The sequence below is a fragment of the Melanotaenia boesemani genome, chromosome 15 (genome assembly GCF_017639745.1).
Source record: "Melanotaenia boesemani isolate fMelBoe1 chromosome 15, fMelBoe1.pri, whole genome shotgun sequence".
Classification (NCBI taxonomy): Eukaryota; Metazoa; Chordata; class Actinopteri; order Atheriniformes; family Melanotaeniidae; genus Melanotaenia; species Melanotaenia boesemani.
The window spans coordinates 34,660,864-34,684,328 of record NC_055696.1 but is presented as its reverse complement, the minus strand read 5'-3'; the positions used below and the strand labels follow the sequence as shown (position 1 = coordinate 34,684,328).

At 40.9% G+C, this 23,465-nt stretch overlaps 1 long non-coding RNA gene across 1 annotated transcript; it reads left to right on the top strand.

Annotated features, from left to right (window-relative positions):
- The first annotated feature begins 19,909 nt into the window (after positions 1–19,909).
- Positions 19,910–21,566, top strand: LOC121654696. Its single transcript, XR_006012985.1, has 3 exons — positions 19,910–19,986; positions 20,175–20,330; positions 21,518–21,566. It is a non-coding gene; the product is annotated as an uncharacterized LOC121654696 (long non-coding RNA).
- The last annotated feature ends 1,899 nt before the right edge of the window (positions 21,567–23,465 follow it).

The following is a 23,465-nucleotide window of genomic DNA, read 5'->3' as shown; positions in this document are numbered from 1 at the left end:
GGGAATTTTTGTGTCCGTAGGTGGCGCTGTTGAGCCAATTTCGCATTGAAGTCAATGCGGACTTTAGAATATAAAATTTTTCACCGGGCTTGATGTGTGTGCCAAGTTTCACAACTTTTCATGGGTGTTTAGGGGGTCAAATTTGGCCTCGAAATGCTTAGAAGGAGGAGAAGAATAATAAACATAGCAGAAACAATAGGGCCTTGCCATACTTTGTATGGCTCGGACCCTAATAAACATTTCAGGAACAATAGGGCCTTGCCATACTTTGTATGGCTCGGACCCTAATGAGAGCTTTGGATGGACAGTGCTTACAGGACATACTGAAGGCTTAGAGGACATGTGGTAGGCTTAGAGGACATAGGGTAGGCTTAGAGGGTATGCGGTAGGCTTACAGGGCACACGGTAGGCTTAGAGGACATGCGGTATGCTTAGAGGACATAGGGTAGGCTTAGAGGGTATGCGGTAGGCTTACAGGGCACACGGTAGGCTTAGAGGACATACAGTAGGCTTAGAGGACATATGGTAGGGTTGTATCAGGACTGGGGCCCACCTGCCTGAACCAAACTCTGATGGAAACAGGGTACAGGCTGGTTTACGAGCTGCAACCAGGACGAAACAGCAGAACATGTGATGCTTCGCTGCAGACAGGAAGGATCAAGAGGATCAACTCAGGACAGGGAGGGTTGGATTCAGGAATTTCCAGGGTAGCTCAGGTGATGCTGTGTACCTGGTCATGTAAACTGAGTCGGTCCATAGAGATGGTTTGAGTCCCTGCCATCTCTCAAGGTGGATTTCATCCATTGGGCCACCAAGCATTATATTAAACAGCTTTACTGTAAAAACTGAACTGAACTGTATCTTTTTATAAGAAATAAGAGTTTTTCCTGCTGTCATGTCCCTCACAGCATGATGAAAGTTAGAAAATACCAAATAAAATGCTTTAAAAGGCAAATCCATGTTTACATCAACCTAAACATGTTTGTGCCCTTTTGCTGGTAATGTGTTTTTTCCTAATTTAATTGTTAAATATTCACTAAAATAACATTAATTCTGTACCTGAGTAACCCCTGAAGCCCGTTACATGAATGATCCCACCCCTATTAATACCATGGTATGACCCATGATTGCAGTGAGTGAAAGCTCTGCCGAGCTCTGTGTTACGGACGCCACTTATTGCTGTCACCTGTGACTCCTCTGACATGCAAACACCAGCTGCGGATCCAAGCTTCTGAGTGGCTAAGCCTGGCACACCTTCGTTTCCTCCCCCAGGATTGATCGGGGCTTGACCAATCATGCTACACCCTGCCTGCCACCTGGAAATAAAAGACTGCCATGGAGATCAGTTTGGGGGAGAAGTTGTTTGGCACGAATGGTTTCCTCCCCTCCTTTTGGTGGTGTAGATGGTTTAGTGTTTGGGATTGTGTGATTTTGTGGTAGTGTAGTCGTGATAATTGTGGTAGTGACTAGAGTGTGGTTTTTGGGCAGGTTGTGGGTTCTGACTGTGTGCTTCCTGACTAGTGTTTTTTTTTTTTGGATGCTCAGCCTTAGAGGCTGCTCTTTAAGTTTCCCCCTTACTTGTACTGAAGGTGTACATTTTTGTGTTATTATAAAGTGTTGGGCTAGAATAGGACTAGTACATTTGGATTTAGATTACCCATTGTCTTTTGTTTATTGGAACTGCTGCAATTTAAATTGAAATTTAAGCCCATTTCTTTTGTTGTGTGGAGGGCTTCCTTTTTTTTATATATTTAGTCTGTTATTTTCAGCAGTTCTGCTAACCCCAACACCGTTTGAGAGGTGTGAAGTGGCGCTCTGCCAAGGAGTGACCCTAGTGACGGAGAGGATAATCCTCTCCCCCAAACTCCCAGCACAGAGACGGCTGATGAAGGTACAGGGACTGAGAAACGGGTGAGAACACCTGTCACTCTTCCCCGATATGACCCGCCGTCCCCGGTCAGCCCAGAAGCCCATGAGGGGTCTCGGCTGAAAGTCCGCCTGGCTCGGTTAGAGCTAGAGGCCCGAGAAAAGGCTCAAGCTCGCCAGGCAGAAACGGAGTTTGAGCTGAGAAAGATGGAAATTGAGGCTGACAAGATAGTCAAGCTGCGCAGACTGGAGCTGGAAGCCCAGGCTCTGCCCGTGGCACAGACACCTCCCCCGCCGGTTGCTTCTGCGACTGCTTCCGCAGATCCGACTGCCTTTGATGTATCTAAATGTATCTCTTTGGTGCCCAGTTTTAGGGAGACAGAAGTAGACTCGTACTTTGCAGTGTTTTAACGCATTACTGGTGCTCTAAAGTGGCCATATGACATTTGGCCCTTGTTGTTGCAGTGCAAGCTCACTGGAAAAGCCCAGGAACTAATTGCAGCTTTACCATTACAGGGTAGTTTAGATTATAAAAAGGTGAAAGTCACTGTTTTAAATGCATATGAGTTGGTTCCTAAAGCGTATCGCCAGAGGTTCCGCCAGGGGAGATATTCTGCTGGTCAAATGTATGTTGAGTTTGCCCGAGAGAAAAGCCATCTGTTTGATAAGTGGTGTGCTTCTTCACATGCGGGAGATTTTGGTTCTTTAAGGGAATTAGTATTATTAGAAGAATTTCAGAAATGTTTGCCTGAGAGTATTGTGTTGTATTTAAACGAACAAAAAGTTGTATCCCTCTCTTCAGCCGCCTTACTGGCGGATGAGTACGCACTAACCCATAGATTGTCACCGCCTACTCGTGGAGATAAGTCTCCTTTTTGCAGGGTTAATCAGAGTGCTGGGACCGCCCACTTCCATCCTGTGACCAAACCAGGAGTAAACAACGCTGAGTGGCGTGAGTGTTACTACTGTCATAAACCAGGGCATCTTATTGCAGACTGTGACTTGTTAAAAGAAAAACAGAAAAAGAAACCTGCTTCACCAAAGGGTGTAGGTCTGGTGCAGACCCGCTGTGGAGATAACCCAGAAAGAATGGCACTCCCCCCTGAATCATGTTTTGCTCCGTTCGTGTTTAGTGGTTTTGCATCCTTAACAGGCAAATAGGAGGATGAACAACCCATTCGAGTTTTAAGAGACACAGGAGGTTCTCAAACCCTTTATTTTAGCTGGTGCTTTACCTTTTTCTGACAGTTCAGCATGTGGGTATAGTGTGGTAATCAGAGGAATAGAAATGGGATATGTGCCTCGACCGGTGCATCAAGTACATATTAAAACGGATCTGGTCAGAGGTGTTTTTCCAGTGGCTGTATGTCCTGAGCTACCTATGAAGGGGATTACAATGTTGTTGGGGAATGATGTTGCTGGAGGACGTGTATTTCCTCAGCTGGAGGTTTTAGATGTTCCTGCTGAAGAGAAACTTCTTGATCCGACTGTTCTTGTTGCCTCTCCCACAGAATCTGATGAGACACAAGAAGAGGTTTTGTTTCAAAACCCCGATGACAATCTCCTCCCCCTTTCCTGTGAAAAGCTGATCGAAGTGCAGAAAACCGATCCGACGTTAACAAAATATTATGAGTCTTTGGACAGCAGTGCAGCCGGTAAAGGCTCGCTCCCCGCGTATTATTTAGAAAACGGAGTGTTGTTACGAAAGTGGTCCACGCCAGGTGCTGGTGCAGAAGATGAGAGCGTGGTAACACAAATCGTAGTACCTACACAGTACCGTGAAAAGGTAATCTCATTAGCTCACGAAAGCCAATGGGCAGGGCACCTTGGCATAAACAAAACGTATTGGTTAGTATTAAATCACTTCTTTTGGCCTGGAATGCGACGTGACGTTGCAAGTTTCTGAAGTAGTTGTCATATCTGTCAGATAGCAGGTAAGCCAAACCAGGTAATACATCCAGCTCCATTAACACCTATTCCAGTGGTGGATCAGCCGTTTGACAAAGTTTTGGTAGACTGTGTAGGACCTCTCCCGTAACTAAGGCCGGAAACCAGTTCATTCTGACAATAATGTGGGCCGCCACATGCTATCCAGAGGCTGTTCCTCTGCGTAAAATGACAGCAAAAACAATAGTAAAAGTCTTGACTAAGTTCTATTCTACATTCGGACTACCAAAGGTCGTGCAATCTGATCAAGGTACGAACTTTAAATCTAAACTGTTTAGATCTGTGTGCCAAACGTTAAATGTACAGCATGTTACGTCAAGCGCGTACCATCCACAGTCACAAGGTGCCTTAGAACGTTGGCATCAAACCTTAAAGTGCATGTTAAGAAAGTACTGTCTTGAGAGCGGAAAAGCCTGGGATGAGGGCCTTCCCTTCGTTTTATTTGCAGCTCGGGAAGCACCCCAGGAGTCGCTGGGATACAGCCCCGCAGATCTTGTGTTTGGGCATACACCACAAGGCCCGCTCCATGCCCTAAAAGAGAGATTCCTGTGTCCTATAGAGAAAAACCGCACTGTCCGTGAGTATTTAAAACAATTTCGGTCTCGACTAAAGCATGCCATTTCTGTAGCTAAACAATTTCTGTCCACAGTGCAAAATAAGATGAAGCGGCGATATGACACTTCTGCAGTACAGAGAGAGTTCAAAGTGGGTGACCAGGTCCTTCTCCTACTGCCCACTGCCGGGTCAGCGTTATCAATGCACTATGAAGGCCCGTTTGAAGTTATAGGTCGGGTAGGAGAAAATAATTATGTCATTAAAACTTCACAAAGACGACAGAAGACGACAGAGGTGCTGAATACAGATGACAGTGTTGAAGAGGTGGACGGATTAAGGTCTCCTACAGGAGCCGTTTTAACAGCCCGCCTTCCGAACTCAGAAATGTTAGCGAAGTTACCGGACATTCTCTCCAATCTAACAAAAAACCAGCAGACTGATCTATTGGACTTGGTAAAAGAATACAAGTGCTTATTTGGGGACATTCCCTCGCGGACGACCGAAATAGTGCATGACATCATAGTTCAGGATGTGAAACCCATAAAACAACATCTATATAGAGCATCACTGATGAAACGAGCTCTCATGCAACAAGAGACAGAGTATTTGTTAAAACATGGATTAGCAGAACCCAGCTGGAGTCCATGGAGCTCTCCATGTTTAGTAGAAGCGAAACCAGATGGATCACCTAGATTTATAACCGATTATCGGAAAGTTAACGCAGTCACAATCCCAGATTCTTTTCCTTTACCCAGAGTCGAGGATTGTGTAGACAAGATAGGAGCCGCCAAGTTTATGACCAAACTAGACTTATTAAAGGGATACTGGCAAGTGCCCCTAACAAAGCGTGCATCAGAAATATCTGCTTTTGTAATCCCTAATAAGTTCCTCCAATATACCGTGATGGCATTCGGCATGTGTAACGCCCCCGCTACCTTTCAAAGGCTCATGCACCACGTTCTGGCTGGTTTGCCATCTTGTTCTGTATATTTAGATGATTTAGTTGTGTTTTCAAACACTTGGGAAGAGCATATGACAGCTCTTCGGGATGTATTCGATCGCCTAGCGAAAGCTTTGTTGACACTGAATCTAGCGAAATGCGAGTTTGCTCAAGCCACCATAACGTATTTAGGATGTGAAATAGGAAGGGGACAAGTCCGTCCTCTCGATTCTAAAGTGGTCGCCATACATAAGTTTCCTGCACCTGCACCTGCTGATTAGCCAGTTACTATCGGAGTTTCTGTAGGAATTTATCTGATGTGGTTCGCCCTCTCACCGACCTCATCAGCCCAAAACGCCGGTACGTCTGGACTGATGAGTGTCAGAAATCCTTCGAGGCTGCAAAAGCTTTGCTGTGCCATGCTCCTATTCTCGCGGCCCCGGATCTCAGCAAATCTTTTAAGTTTAGAGGTAGATGCGAGCGCAGTGGGAGCTGGTGCCATTCTTCTACAGAAAGATGAGCAAGGGATTGACCACCCTGTGTGTTACTTTTCCCGTAAGTTCAACAAATACCAACTTAACTATTCAACTATCGAGAAAGAAACTCTTGCTTTGTTGTTAGCATTGCAACATTTTGAAGTGTACTTAAACCCCGCAGCGGCCCCAATAACTGTATACACTGATCATAACCCATTGGTCCTTCCTGTCACAGATGCTCAACAAGAACCACTGTCTGATGCGATGGGCTCTGATGGTGCAGGAATACCCCTTGCACATTCTCCATAAGAAAGGCTCTGAGAACATATGTGCAGATACCCTCTCTAGGAGTCTGTGAGAGATTTTTTTTTTTGTGTGTGTGTTGTGTTGGGTACTTGAGCTAACTTGTTTTTTTGTTTTGGTTACAAAACCTTAAGGAGAGGTTTTGCAACTTCAGGGGGAGAGTGTTACGGACGCTACTTATTGCTACTCTGCATGAAAAGTTTTAGAACACGGTAAAAACCTGGCTTTAGGCTTGCTGACACTAACGACACTAGTGAACACATAATGTTCACGGGACAACACAAACAGAAAGCCAAAAGAATGGTGAACAGAAAGGAACTGGTAAGCTCCAAAGCTAAGCTAACACCAGAGAGCTCTAACAATGCTAACGCCACACCTGGCAATGTGCTGTGATTACCAATATTATGCTGCCTCTGCAGTGACACTGATTTTAACGGAGGAAGAAATGAGCGAGTTTCCTCCTCTTCCTGTCACACCTGCTATGTCACCTGCCCCGAAGAAGATGATGTAAGCACGCAGCAATAGTGAACCAATTAGTCAAAACAAAATCACGTCCAGTTTGTCGGCATTGATAAACACAAGATCAGACAATATCAAGAGCATGGTAAAAGAGAACACGCTCAAGATTGAAGGTCTCAAACAAACAATCGACTTTGTGTGTTCGGAAATGAAGGATGTCAAGGGGAAAGGGTGTCTGCTTGAAAGCAGAAGGTGGAGTGGACACCTGCCAGCAGAGAATAGTTGGAAAGATATTTCAGGAGATGGAATCTCAGGCTACATGGAGTCAAGGAAATGGAGAAAGAGGATGTACGGAAAAAGGTAGTAGAAATATGTCAACATGTTATGCCAGAACAAAAAACAAGCTACCTGATGCCACTGACAGTGTACACTGATTTGGAGCTAAACGGCAAAGGAACAGCAAGCCTGGATGCATCATTATTCAGTTCAGCACACGAGTTCGCAGAGATGCTCTATGGAAAACAGTCAAAAAGTCATCATACCTGCAGGACAATCATCTGAGATTCGCTGAAGATCTGTCCAAAGAGAACTGTGGCCACTGATGGACAAAGCCCGCAAGGAGGGGAAGCCAGTGTACTTTGTGGGAGGTCGTAGATTCATCAGTGGATCAGAAGTATTCCCTCCTTCATAAAGAGGTGATAAATAATACCTCTGTAAGTCTGGTTTGTAAGACATACCTGCTCTATATTTTGGCTACACCTTTTGTTGCTCTTTAATAAGATATATCAATGAAAGGATCACCCTAATTTAAAAGCAGTCATCTTTTGTTTTTTTACTTATGACTCTTTAACGGGCTAGAATTAAGTTAAAGCAGATAGCTAAATCCTATGTTTTTCTGAAGATTCAGTCATGTTTTTACTGTTTATTACTTAAGTGGTGCAGTACCTGTTGTAGGAGCCATATGTCGGGTTATTTATTTTCCTGTATAATGTATGTGCACACAGCGTTGTGACATCACTGGTGATTGTGGGTGACACTGTGGGTGTGTTATCTTCATTAATAGGTACGCTCACCTGTGTCTGGTTTGGGGCCTGAATCACGGAGGCAGGGTGAGCTTGGGGAGAAATTTTCTATTAACCGTCATCGTTATTATCATTGTCACTGTCGTATATACCATTAACATCATCTAAATGCACTGTTTTATATCCTTGCACATCTGGAACAACATCAAACAAAGTAAGTGGCTGTTTCATGAGATTGTGACATGGATTTGAAGCAAAGCATCATGACAAGTGAACTGGGTTAGAGTGACGTTTTTCGTTCGCTGTCGCAGTCATTTCGATTTTACTTTGTGTATGCTACACAGTGTGTTTGATAAACATTTATGGTTGTTTGTAAATAAAGGTTGTTTTTTCCTCGTTGGGCTGAGCGGTACTTTCACATAAGGTGATTGTACTGATTTGTTTATTTTAGGATTATTTTGTGAGTGTTTTTGTTCATGTGTCAAGCGGCTGAAGCATCACGCTTGGGAATAGTTCTGGTTCTAAGACGGTCAGTCTGGTTCGAGGCTATTGGTATTTGGGTACATAAATACCCACCGCTAGTACACACAGAAGACTAGGGTTGAGTTTAGTATAGTCCCGGAGAAGAGGTATAGGGGAACTCAATTAAAAATAACGCACTGTACATGTGGAAAGCTTTACAAGCCTACAGTTGTGTTACAGGAATGTTGCAATTCCATGGGAAATTCTTTGAGTGACTTGAACATGCCATCAAATATGCAAACCATTATAAAAAAGCTTCCTTATAAGTTGCGGGATCAGTGGAGAAGCACGGTTTGTGATATTCAGGAGAAGTTGGGCCTTAGAGTCACGTTTCAGGATATTGTGGAGTTTGTGGAAAGACAAGTTAAGATAGCAAGCGACGCTCTTTTTGGAGATATCCAAGATGAACTTGGAATGAAGAGAAAAGAGCTGAAAATGGTCAAGTCTCAAATTGGTTCAAAACCTAGAAGCAGTAGTTTTGCCACAACTATAACATCTGTTCAGAAGCAAGTGGAACCTGTGAATAAAGGAGAGAAGAACTCGTTAGTTTGTTTTGTGGAGCTGGTCATTCTTTGGACATTTGCCTTCTTTTGGATAGAAGGACACAAGGAGAGAAGATGTCCTTTTTGAAGGAGAATGGGATGTGTTTTGGTTGTCTGTGCACTGGGCACAGGAGTAAAAATTGCAGAAAACGTCTGACGTGTAGAGAATGCAAGTTTAAACACCCCACATTGTTGCATGTTGACTCCAAAGCAAAACAAAAGAGTTCAACACAGGTTAATAATGGTATAGATGTGGCCAGAGAAAGTGCTGTAGTGTCCGTTCAGACCAGTGGTTTAACTGGGGCCGGTCAGCAGGAGTGTGCACTTTCTATTCTGCCTGTCCAGGTGAAGTCTAAAAGAGGACAGGAGAGTGTGCTGACCTATGCGTTCTTGGATCCAGGGAGTACAGCTTCATTTTGTACAGAGCGACTCATGAACCGACTTAATCTAACAGGAAGGAAGATGGAAATCTTCCTTAGAACCATGGGACAAGAGAAGGTGTGTAGCTACATGTTGTCTGATTTGGAAGTAGCTGGATTGGATTCAGATAACTTTTGTGGCTTACCTGAGATTTTCACACAGAAAAGCATGCCTGTTAATCAAGGGAACATTCCACAAACAAAAGACATTCAAAACTGGCCACACCTGAGACATATAAGTTTGTCGGAAATAAATGCAGATGTCGATCTTTTGATTGGTATTAACGTACCTCAAGCATTGGAGCCGTGGGAGGTGATCCGTTCTGAGAATGGTGGACCTTATGCAGTCAGGACCCTCTTTGGCTGGACGGTCAATGGTCCGCTCCGAGGAGAAGGCCAGATCAGTGGTCAGTGTTTGCAGCCAGACATCACCGTGAATCTAATTTCAGTGTTGAAGGTTGATGAGCTTTGGAAACAGCAGTTAAAAGTAGATTTCCCAGAAACTTTGCATGATGAACAAGTTGGTCTATCAAAGAAAGACGAACATTTCATGGAATCTGTTTCAAAGACAGTAAAGCTTATTAATGGTCACTATAGTATTGGTTTACCGGTAAAACAAGAAACTCTTAAGATGCCGGACAACAAGACAATTGCACAGCAAAGAGCATTAAGTCTTAAAAGACGGTTAAATAAAGATTCATCTTTTTGATCTGACTATGTAGCCTTCATGTCTGGGATGATAGCTAATGGGTACGCAGAAAGGGTACCATTTGAACAGCTTTCCCGTTGTGATGGTAAAGTGTGGTACATACCTCATCAAGGGGTGTACCATCCAAGAAAGAAAAAACTACGTGTAGTTTTTGACTGTGGAACCACTTTTCGAGGCACCTCTTTGAATTCTCAACTCCGTCAAGGTCCAGATCTTACAAGTTTGCTGGTTGGAGTCCTTGCTAGATTCTGCTGTAAGAATGTTTATACGCCTATTAAACCAGTAAAGAAGACGAGAGTGTCCCGTCATTTATCCGCAAGAGACCTCAGCTGAACCCAATATCCACAAAGAAGCAGTGGCACTTATGGCAGATATCGAGGCCATGTTTCATCAGGTAAAGGTGCCAGCTGATGACTCAGACTTGTTGAGATTCCTGTGGTTGCCTGAAGGAGATTGTAGTCAAGAGCTGGTGGAGTACAGAATGGTGGTACATCTGTTTGGTGCTACATCCTCCCCTAGCTGTGCCTGTTTTGCCTTGAAGAAATGTGCTGAATACAATCGAGAGCACTTCAGTTCTGTGGCCGTCAACACAGTTATGTACAACTTTTATGTTGATGATTGCTTGGTATCTGTTGGATCTGAAAAGGAAGCTGTGTCTTTATGCCAAGGACTTAGTGATTTGTGTGCAAAAGGTGGATTTAAACTCAAAGTGGATTAGCAACCGACATTCAGTTCTCTCTGCCATTCCTCAAGAAGAGCGAGCCAAAGAAGTGAAAGATCTGGATTTAGATAGTGATGCATTACCAGTGGAGCGTGCCTTAGGCGTGCAGTGGTGTGTCCAGTCTGACTCTTTCAAGTTTAAAATCACAGTTAAAAACCGTCCACTTACAAAAAGAGGAATCCTGTCCGTGATTAGTTCAGTCTATGATCCTCTTGGTTTCTTGTCACCTGTGGTTTTGTCTGGCAAGAAAATTATTCAGGAACTCTGTAGGAGACGTCTGGGATAGGACGATTCTCTGCCCTCCTCTATTGTCAGAGAATGGACGTCTTGGCTGGAAGATCTTTTCCATCTTGAGAAATGGGAGGTCAGTAGGTGTTTAAAGCTGGAGGACTTTGGTGATCTAATTTCTGCTCAACTTCACCATTTTTCCGATGCAAGTGAAGGAGGATTTGGAACAGTGACTTACCTGTTACTTTGTGATACCAACAGGCGAGCTCATAGTGCATTTGTGATGAGTAAGGCACGTGTAGCTCCTTTAAAACCTGTTACCATTCCTCCTATGGAGCTGACTGCAGCGGTGGTGGCTAGCAGGATGGACAAGCTGTGGAAGAAAGAGCTGCAAATGAACCTCCAAGAATCAGTCTTTTGGACTGATATCACTTCTGTTTTGAAATACCTAAGAAATGAAACATCTAGGTTTAAGATCTTTGTGTCAAATCGAGTGTCAGAAATAATGAAACTGTCTAAGGTGTCCCAATGGAAGTACTTGAATACTTCAAAGAACCCTGCAGATCTAGCTTCAAGAGGTGTTAAAGTCCAGTCATTAATAAAGACATACACATGGCTCTGTGGCCCTGGTTTTCTTTGTGAGCCTGAGCACAGATGGCCCGAGAACTTGGAGACTTTAGAGGATTCTATACTTGGAGATCCAGAGGTCAAGGCTGTAGTAGTGAATGCCTCTCAAGTTAGCCAGGTGAATCCACTGGAGAAGTTTGTTGAACACTTTTCCTCATGGTTCCATCTTAAAAGGGCTGTTGGATGGCTTCTAAAGCTTAAGACCTTGCTGCTCTCATTGATGCGTTATAGGAAGCAGCTGAGATATACCCTTAACACCTCAGATCTGAGTGCTGAGTGCCTTGAGAAGGAACTACAAGTACGAATGAAAGACTTTAAAGCTTAAGTGCCAAAGAGTTTCCTGTCTGTGGAGGATATGGTCGTGGCAGAATCAGCTGTTATTCGTTTTTGGCAGAGAACAAGGTTTCCTAAAGAACTGGCTAACTTGGAAGGAGCAGAGAGTGTATGGAGAACAAATAATCTTTACAAGCTAAACTCAATCCTGGATGGTGATCTTATTAGGGTCGGAGGGAGGCTCAGCAGAGCAGCCATGCCTGTTGAGGCAAAACATCCAGTTATATTGGCTAAAAACTCACACATTTCTCATTTGATTCTTCGTCATGTACATCAAGAAACAGAACATGGTGGACGTAACCATATGCTTTCTCACCTGTGTCAGAAATATTGGATTCCTGGTGCATGTGGTGCTATCAGAAAGGTTTTGGCTAAGTGCGTTACCTGTCGGAAACTGTCTGCTACACCAGGACATCAGAAATTGGCTGACCTTCCTCATAGCAGGATAACTCCTGATGAGGTTAAGCGTGGAAGAGCTGTGGTCAAGGGGTATGGGCTTATATTTACATGTCCGGCGATACGAGCCATACACCTTGAAGTTTTGTCATCCTTAGACACAGACCCCTTCATCAATGGTCTCTGAAGATTTATGCATGACATGGTCAAGTCTTGGAAATCCATTCAGATAATGGTACTAACTTTGTGGGCGCTGAACGGGAATTGAGGGAAGCTATTGAGAAGCTGAACTACAATCTCATAAATGACACGTTGGTACAAAAGAATGTGAAATGGGTTTTCAACCCTCCAGCAGCTTCACATCATGGAGGTGTTTGAGAGAGGTTGATTCAGTCAGTCCGTAAGGTCCTGATCTCTGTTCTAAAAACTCAGCCCCTGGATGAAGAAGGTTTGGCTACAGTATTGTGTGAGGCGGAAGCAATTGTAAATAGCCGTCCAATAACAAAATCATCTACAGATCCTCAAGATTTGGAGGCGTTAACCCCTAACCATCTTCTTCTACTCAAGTCCCAGCCATCATTGCCACCAGAGGTGTTTGAGAAGGATGATGTCTACGCTCGTCGTCACCGGAAACAAGTTCAGTACATGTCCGATCTTTTTTGGAAGCGATGGGTGAAGGAATATCTTCCTAGTCTTCAGGAGCGCCAAAAGTGGAACAGCGCTAGAAGGAACTTTGTTGCAGGAGAAATCGTGATTCTTGTGGATGATATGGCCCCTCGCAATTCTTGGGTTACAGGAAGAATAGTGGATACTGTTATGGACAAAAATGGACTCGTGCGTAGAGTGCGGATTAAAACCAAAACCAGCTGCTTGGACAGACCAATTACCAAGATTTGCCTTTTACTAGAAGCAGAAGGGCAATGAAGATCCTTGGATACGAACTTTGAACTTTACCTTGTTTAGATGTTTATTTACAGGAACTAATAGACTCTATTGGACTGGTATGACACAATCTAATTTGAGGGATTATTGGTGATGGTTTTCATTGTTGGTTTGTGTATGTCTCCTACAAGGTAATGGTGGTGGTGAAATTATTTTGGTGAAATAATTTGGGGCCGGAATGTAGGAGCCATATGTCGGGTTATTTATTTTCCTGTATAATGTATTTGCGCACAGCGTGGTGACATCACCGGTGATTGTGGGTGGCACTGTGGGTGTGTTATCTTTATTAATAGGTACGCTCACCTGTGTCTGGTTTGGGGCCTGAATCATGGAGGCAGGGTGAGCTTGGGGAGAAATTTTCTATTAACCGTCATCGTCATCGTTATTATCATTGTCACTGTCGTATATAACATTAACATCATCTAAATGCACTGTTTCATATCCTTGCACATCTGGAACAACATCAAACAAAGTAAGTGGCTGTTTCATGAGATTGTGACATGGATGTGAAGCAATAAAGCATCATGACAAGTGAACTGGGTTAGTGTGACAGGTTCTGAACATAAATCCTCAAGTATTAGCCTGCCGTGGCGTTTGGTTAGATTTGAAGTTGGTGCGCCACAATACCTGGTCCCTTCTGTAGATTTTTTTCAACCTTATTAAGAAGTTCATAACTTACTCTTCGCTTAAAAGTTACCTTAGTTACCTTGTGTTTTTAATACCAGGGGTTAAGACAAACATGGAAGCGCAAAGCCTTGTTTTTACTTGCTAAACAGTTTAAAACAGATTTCTGTTTTTTTCAAAAGCGTCATTCTATGAAGATGCTAATCTTTGGAAATCCCAATGGGGTAAATATATCAGATTATCCCATGGCTCTGAGGTTCTGCTGGTGTCGCCACCTTCAAAAATAATTTTTCTGGAGATTATTACGTTCTACTGCGACAGTTTAGGACACTACATCTGTTTGGTTGTTAGACAGTAACATTACCTTAATTACAGCCAACTTCTACAGTCACAACAACAAAACTGAGAATAACAATTTACTCAGAATTCTTTTTTGGCTTTCTAAATATCCTAATTCAGTCCTTTTAAGTGGCGGAGACTTTTGACAGATGGCCTCCGGGTCATCAATCTTCATGCAGCACAGAGTTAGGAAATTTTATGGGGAAATTTGATATTGTTGATATCTGGAGAGAAAAATATCCAGATGACAAACTTTTCTCCTTGAGCAATAAGACAGGATCCCGATAGTCTCATGTTGACTTCTGGCTCGTCTCTAACGGTGTCAATAAAAGTGACGTCACTGTTAATATACACTGAAAAAATTGATACTTTGGATCAAATTAAAAAAATTGCGTCAACTTGTCACATCTAATTTTTTTAGTTTTTCTCAAAGTACAAAAAATAGTTTGAACAAAGTAAATAATGTCGTAATGTTAATTCAAAAATTTAATTAAAACCAAGGAAAGTTTTCAAATACAATGAAATCGTAATTTCAACTTAAATTTTCTTTTTCATGCTTTGCATCAACTTATATTTTTACCCTGGCTTGAGCCAAAATCTTACATACCTACAATGTAATATGTCGTATGAATACAATGTATTTTTTCACTTTCAGAAAAGCTAATGAAATTAAGTCAACTTGTCACAAGTAATCGAAATACTTACCTCCAAGATAAAATAATGAAAAGACACAGTTCACCTTCTCACATGTCTTTTATTGAATTTCTAATTACAGTAATGACGGCAAATGGTTTTGAGGTGAGCTGGGCTATTCTTTAAAACATAAATGTATAAAAATGAAATAAATAACTCCAGTTGTTCAAAAGCACAACCAAATGGTTGAGGTGAGGTAGGCAAATCTTTAGATAATATAAAAATAAATCATTATGTATGAAAATACAATGTACATATAAAATCAAATACTCTTTCAAAAGCCCAAAAAACAAAGACCGAGCAACGTCCAAAGTGGCAATAAAGCATTCATATTGGGTTTGGTGCTCCATTTCATAGTGGTAGCATGCGCACTACACTCTAAAAAGAGTATTTGAGCTGTAGTTGATGTAAAGTTAAGTTTGGAGTTATATTCTATCACCTTTCTGCTTTATTCATGCCAATTGTCTTTTCTGAGTTCAATCAACTTACTTTTTACAATTTGTTCTTTTAACCTAGAACTTTACTGTCAGTGAAAGTAAGCAAATTAAATTTTGCACCCATTTGCGTCAGACGTCAGCGTGATTGACTTCACCACGGCCGACGTTTCCACGTACAGCGTCTTAACGTTCACAAGATTTTTCTCTTGCGAGGCGACCGCCATTTTCTTGAGGAATAACTTAACTGCTTGCAAACTTGAGAAACGGTAAGTATAAAGCATAATTAATTAAATACAAGCTGGCTTGTTATAACGTGTGACATGATATACCCACAGTCGCGTGAGGTAGTTCAGTGTTCTATTAATGTCAAGAGTCAACAAGCTACCGTTAGCAAGTTGTGTCTGAACTGTTTTACACTTGAACTCCGATGTGTTTTCCAAGTTAACCTGGAATTATATTATTCATATGCGTATTCAGTCCGCTGACTTCAAAGACATTGTTCTGGAAGCTTGATGTCCCTATTGTGTAGTACGTTTTTATCCGCAGCCGTGTTAAAAACTGTTTTGAGTTACAGTAACGGCCATTTTAATGAACTGAATGAGTTGAATGCGAGATCCGGTGCCTGTCTCTCGCCAACACGCTAGATTGATAGCCATCAAATAGTTTAGCCGGAGGTATTTTCCCCTCCTTATAGACCTCTTGGAAGCAACGGTGACAAGTGAAAGCACCGCAGTTCACGTCAGGTCACGTCTGTCTGGTAGCTCTGTTCCACCCTCAACCTAAGTGCTGCAGCTCCGGTGTGAATCACACTCGTGTTTTACAAATATATTGTGGTGTATTGCCCTCTCAGGGTTACATAAAATACTTAACTTGAAGAAGAACTGAAGCTAAACACTTGATACTATTAGCAGTATTCTCTTAAATTGCATAAATGATATTGAACGAATTACCTGAATTTCCCCTCGGGGATCAATAAAGTATCTATTTATGTGAATGAATTGAGGCACAGTTATAGAGAAGGGCACTGGCCCCTCTCTATTTATTAATTATTAATTAAATTTTAATTATTTGTCCTATATCATGCATGTATGTGTAGTAAAGTCCATCTCTTGGTTTTTCAGTGTCCCACTTCATGTGGAGATGCAAAGACTGCAAAAGAGTGTTAGCAAGAAGATCTGAATTGCTCAAGCACTTCAAACTAAATCATAGGCACTTTGGAAGGGGACATTCATATCCATGCACATATTTTAATTGTGCATGTAGATTCAAGACCTGGAATGCTTTACTGAGCCATTTATCAAGAAATCATCCCAGACAACAAATAGTCATTAAAGGGTCTGCCACATTTACATGCCATCTTTGTAGTTACAATCAAATCTTTGCAGAAAGTGATTTTTTTAAGCATATTTTTCAGCATCTTAAAAATAAGGAGACTGTTGCATGTGTGTTCCAAAACTGCTCATATAAAACAAATCTTTATGAGAATTTTAAAAGTCATAAATACAGAAAAACACTCTGGCAGAGGGTGTGAACTTAAAGATGGGATAGTTGAAAGAAAAAAACTGATTTCTGATGAAGAACCTTTTCCTGATATCAGCAGTGATATTTCAGATGGTGGTGGTGATATAGAGTTTGATGCCAGCTTAGACTGTGCCTTTGTGAATGAGGATTCAGAAAACTTGGAAAAGAATATAGAGCTTAAATTTGCATCGGTTCTTCTTAAATTAGAAAGTGTCTTCCTTGTGTCCAATGCAGCTTTAGATGAGCTCTTACAGGAGTTAACCTATTTGCTTGGTCTGTATAAACCAATTACTCAAAAGACAATCAGCAAAATATTACAAGATAATCAATGTCAATTTGACCAGTCGATTGTTAAAAAACTCGCCAGTGCCCTCTGTGAAACAAACCCTATAAAAAAAGCAATAGAAAGTAAAGGGTCACTTTCTAGTGCTTGGAGACGGAAGGAATATTACAAGCACCACTTTAATGTAGTTGAACCTGTGGAATACATACTTGACCAAAAGAATAATAAGTCCTTCCAGTATATTTCGATTTTAAAGTCTTTGCAGCATATTCTAGATAGTCAGACTATCTTGGATCAGACTGTTAATCTAAATACTGTAAATAAACAACTAGAGTCAACTGGTGTGCACATATATAGGTCTTTCTTTGATGGTGCCCTTTTTCAAGAAAACGGGCTGCTTTCAAAGCAGGAAAGTATTTCTTTAGTCCTATACATTGATGAATTTGAAATTTGCAATCCACTTGGTACCTCTAAAAGGAAGCATAAAATTTGTGGTTTATATTGGGCCATAGGAAATTTGCCGGCTGTCAATAATTCATCACTGTCCTCCATTTATTTGGCTGCTTTAATCAAAAGTAATGATTTGAAGTGCTATGGATATGAGAAGGTTTTAGAACCTTTAATAAGTGATCTTGTCATTTTGGAACAGAGTGGGATATATGTGACAAAGTTGGGTAAAACAATAAAAGGTGCAGTTCAGTGTGTGGTTGCCGACAACCTTGGTGCTCACAGTATTGCTGGATTTGTTGAAAATTTCACTGGGTCATACGTTTGTAGGTTTTGCACTGCAGAAAGATCTGAATTTCAAACTACAGAGGTTCGAAGTGGTGCCTTTACTCAGAGAACCCACAACATTCATGCAGATCATTTACAAATTCTTGAGGAAAGGCAACTGGCCCATTATTATGGTGTGAAATCAAACTGTGTTTTATCCAAACACCTTTCATATTTTAATGTCAGCACAGGGTTTCCTCCTGACATTGTACATGATCTTTTTGAGGGTCTTGTTCCTTTTGAGATTGCTTTGTGCCTCACTGTGTTTTTAAGAAAAAAATATTGGGCAATTGATTGGGCAAAGAGTTCCGAGCGAGGAGCCTGCGTGGCAGATCTTAACAGATCTGAAGGACATTGTTGATCTTGTTGTTTGTCCTGTTCACACTGAGGATTCCATTGCATATCTTGACTTTAAGATCTCAGAGCATCGAATTCGATTTCAAGAGGTTTTCCCTGACACTGAACTTAAACCTAAGCACCATTTCGTCGAACATTATCCACAATTGATCCGACAATTTGGTCCCCTTGTAGCTCTTTGGTCGATGCGCTTTGAAGCAAAGCATAGCTTCTTCAAAAAAGTTGCAAGGAATATAAGATGCTTCAAAAATGTGCTCTTTTCACTCTCAGAGAGACATCAGTTTTACATGGCACATCATTTGCAATCATTAAGATTCCCTAAGCCTAGTTTGGAAGTGACCAATGTTTCCACTGTTCAGATTGATGTACTCAGTAAGGAAGTTGCAACTGTGCTGAGGCAGAAGTCGCCAAATGTAGATTCAGTGTGCCTGGCTAAAAGTGTGACACACAATGGACTCCACTACAAGTGTGGGATGATTTTGATATATGGCTCACTTGGAGGATTGCCAGAGTTCTGTGAAATTATCCAGATTCTTTTACTGGAAGACAAGGTGATCTTTATAGTGAAGAGGCTCAGTGGGTGGTATATTGAACATTACAGATCTTTTGATCTGAAAACATCACCAGGCAAAGAAGTGGAACTTGTTGAGCCACAACAACTGTGCGATACATACCCACTGGCAGACTACAGAATTGGGGGAATGCGACTTGTCACATTGAAAAGATACATACACATTTAAAGGGTGAGACTGTAATTGATTTTTATAACTAAAAAAATACAGTTACACTAGTGTATTGATTAATATTGCTGGGTGTGATCAATGAACAGGTTATAAACTGTACAAGCTTAGCCACATTTATACATTTTTGCTTAAAAAGAAGAAATCTATGTCCTGCCAACCAAAAATACTAACTGTCCTTGTGTCCTTTCCTCAGGTTAGCATGGCTGCTTTAAAGCCTGCAAGACTCAGGGTGATCTTGGGGGAGAACAACACTGAAAAACTGACTCTTCCAAATGGTATACCAGACTCAATAGATGAACTTCTCAGCAAGGTAAAGGATACTTTTGGACTAAATGCTGACATAAGGTTGCAATATATGAATGAAGACTTTGGCAATGACTACTTCAATCTCAATTCAACTACTGAACTGAAAGATTTGGGAACAATCAAGGTGATCCATCTCAAAACAGTTCCACCTTTGATCGACGTGAGTGAGACGGCATCATCTCACTCTTTTCCCATTGACTCTGATGATGGTGGTTCATTGGCATCCAATGATACAGTTATCCTGTCATCCCGGAGTCTGTGTCATCTAGAACTCAACAGTGGCCTGAGGAATTTCCAGTTCCAAGATTTTCATACGACACTGAGCTCCAGCTTGAAAAGGCAAACGCTGAGTATCAGGTGAGCCACAAAATGTTGGCTGTCACCACCCGAATGAAATCTGATATCTTGACTAGAGTAGCAGAAGAAATTTATAAATACAAAGCCTACCCAGAAGATGCACATTTTTGTGCAGTTGCAGAGGCCTTGATCAAAAAACACCCTTGTTTGAAAGAACCTGGCTCCTTCAATGGCTGCTATGGTTGGAAACAACGACTGAAGTACAAAATGGGAAACTATAGAACTCAGCTCAAAGTGCAGGGCTGTCCAGAGTTGTCTGTGAATTCTCTGACATCTAAAGCAGCTACAGATGTTTTCCCTGCCAAAAAAGTTAAAAAGCCAAAACGAGCGGAGGCTAACTTTTATCCATCCTTCCCTGTTGGAGAGACTCAAGAAAGTCTTGAAAAAGTCAGACTTGAACTTCTTAAAGAGATCCAAAAGAGGAACAATGAAGGTGTCACTGCAGACAAAATGGCGCGCACATTTGCCGACAGGAAGTGGTGAACCAAGAACCAAGGGTTAAGGATTTTATGGAAAGATGGCCTGCACTTTTCAGAGAGAAAGAGGTAGGAATATTGATGAAGTTACTGATAATCTTTTGTTGTGGGTGAGATAAAGTCTTAAGATGTATAATTTTTAGTTCTGACATATGAGATTGATATTTTGTGGAGGATACTGTTAAAAGTGAGTGTGTGCACCAGTTGTGAAACCTGTTGTTTATTTTAATACAGGATAGTTTTTTTTTATGTTTCAGATAAATGCAGAGTTCCAGAGGCTTGTGGCTCTACCCCTTGAGCAGACGTTTTTTGCCCAGCTCGACAAGTACTCTGATCAGCTGATTCACGTTATCCAGGCAAAAGGAGGAGCAACACGTGAAAAAACTGCAAACATCATGCAAACTTTAAACCAGGTATATATTTCACCAATGCAGACCCCTCATTGAGATAATGTCAAAATTGAATTTTTAGTAAGTAAAAATGGTTTAAGTAATTTAAAAAAACTTCTTAGGAATGATAGTCTGATTCATTTTTGCTAATGATTAAATGATTTATCCCTGACTCCCTGCATCTCAAGAGTTGCTCGGCTGTGCTCTGATTTTTTTTCCCAGTGTCCACTGCATCTAGTTACAGGTTCTGCCTTCTCAATATTCTGAGAGTTTAAAGGGTACCTTTTAGCATTTTTAGCCCCCCCTGCAGTCTCAGAAAAAATGTTACAACAAAACAAAAAACATGTTCCGGTGAATAAAAAGCCATGGGTCTGTGTTATCATACATTACAGTAACTGTACAGGAAAAGAACGAAGCAAAACAAATAATTACTGCTTTCTGTTATTTTATTGGAATACAGAAATGTGATCATAAGAAATTAGGAGCAGTTTTAGGCTGTATTTTTCTAAAGTAAGGCTGATTAATTCATTGGGCAGAATGATGGTTTAGCTTGTCAAATGAAAAGATCAGATTGGAGTTAAAGAACAGTTTGGAGCTGCAGGAATTATTGACTTTTTATTGTTAGGGATAATATTACAGGAATCAGCTTCGGCCTTGTCTGAGTTCACTGATCAAACTTCAAAGCTGAGATAACATATCACATAAATATCCTAAAATATCATCTTGTCTGTGTTACTCATTGAAAACAGCAATGTGAGGTCTGCATCCAGCCTGCAGCTTCTTCTTCTTTCTGCTCTCATCATTCTGTAAAGTCTTGATCAATGCTGACTCATGTCTAGTCCTCCCTCACTCGCTCTGAAACTCTTTTCCCCTTCTTCGCTTCATCCAACAAGAGTTTTCTGTATTTCTTCATCGTCTCTGCCATGAATACATGTTAGCAACAACCGCTAGCCTGCTCAGTAGCTCTCTGTCTCTATGCTGGAAGTGAGGATACTGTTTGCCTACTATGCAGGACTGGTGGTTATAACTGTTTTTAAGTCTTAAATTCCCTATGGAAACATTGACTGGATAGAATGGCATCCACCTTTGTTAAGAAGTCACGGTGGCGCCTGAATGTAATGTGGCCTCTTACTGTGAACAGTGTTGGTTATAGCTAAGGATATATGTATTAGGAGATTGGAAAAATAGTAATGATGATAATGTTCTTCCAGGCTGATGACATCCATCTTCAGAGGGAGTGTGTCCTGAAAGCTCTCATTATCTCCCTGGGAGAAGATGCAGATGACCTTATTAGGGAGTATATTGTAAGTTTCAACTCACATCATCTAATTTTTTCAAATAAACAACAGATTTGATATTTTTTATGTAATTTTTTTTTCATCATTTAACAGCCATTCTGATGGGCTAATAGGACAAAATTATCTGAGAAACTAGTATGAGTATGGAGGATAGGGACAAAAGATTGCTCTCTTAGAGAAAATAAGTAGTCTTATTCTGTATTAATATCAAATATGAGGATGTACCAGAGGTCCAAGTGATTTGTGATTTGTATTTCTGTCTCAGTCTACACACAAGGCATTTATTTCAAGTAATTGTGTAGTAACGTGACGTTTTGTTTGTGCCATATACCCTTCTTTAGGATACAGATGCCGATGATGTCCCAGTGGGATCTGGAACGACTGACCATGGCAGTATTTGTTATTCGGAAGGAGGGAGAAGGACTGCAAGAGCCTCCAGCAGACATTGGTGTTGTCATCGAGGGAGTGGAGGTGTTGCATGACCTGACTTCAGTCGCCTCAGCTTGTGCCCTTCTTCTGGGTTTGGTCTACATACTCAACCTAGCTTATCCAAAGCCTCTATGTTTCACATTTGAAATGTTCCAGAAAGTGTTCATGCAGCTTGAGCCACACAAGATGTCCCACAAAGTTCAAAACTTGTATGGTAGACTTCACAATTCCCAGTAATAACTATAATGGTCCCCTGGTCTAAAGACTTTTGAGATCTTCTAAGATCGATTGGATATTGCCCTTTGCTTTTACCAGGTGGATAAATGTGTTTTACCCTATGTTAATCAGTGTGCAAGATATTGCTTTTCAGGTTTTTGAAACAAAAAGTTACAGCACTTTACTCTTCAACAAGAGCAGTTAGTGGTTCTCAAAAATTTATGTGTAACTTAAAAGTTGTGAACGTTGAATGGAACAATACCTTTGTGTGCCTTGTGTGTTGAAGGCCATAATACCAAATACCCATTATACCCAAAGTAATAATGGATTGCACTTGTTAAATGTTGGATTGAATTCCTTAATAACACATTTAATTTCTTATTTCATTGGTTGTTGACAAGTTATTTGGCTGTTCTTTGGATAATGAACATACACAGGTATGTTACACCGGTATGTAATCACTGTGCTGACAAATTTATACAGTCAGTTTTGGAGCTGTGATTAGCCTTATTTTCAGTGGTAAATGCCACAAAAGCAGTTCAGATCTTACTGTTGGTCTGATTTTTTTTTTTTTTTTCAATTAATAATTTGCGGTAGCAAAGTTTTGTTAAAAAAAAAGATGTAAAGACATCTAAAAACATCCAGTCAACCGTGAGGTTGAAAAATATATTCAGCCCAGTATTATGGAAGACTGAAATGAAAATGCTGTTTGTTACACAATGTTGGGATGATTGTTTATTCTTTTGGTACAGAAGTTACTGCCAACTGCAAAGATAATAAAAAGTAACAAAAGGTAGTTTTGTGTCTGTGATTCTTAATTTCAGTCAAATTAAATTTCTAATCATCCTGACAGTGTATTTAATATACTTTATAAACTGTCTTTATGCTTTGCAATTACAAGAAAAATTATATTATTTGAAGCCATGATTTTAGGTTGTACATGTTTAGAATTTAATTTTGAATGAGGCAAATACTTAAGTTGAACCAACTAGATAATTTAAGTTGACTTTCTTTATAAATGAGTTGAAGCAATGCAGAATTTCCATTTGAATAAACGTTAATAAATAAAGTATAGCTTACTTAAATCATTAAAGTTAATATAACTTAGTTCAAATTAAGTTGGATTAACTCAATTCAATTATTTGTTGCCAATTGAAGTAATTCATTTAAGTTGGTTCAACAATTTTCTTTTTTCAGTGTATAAATGCACCTTTCA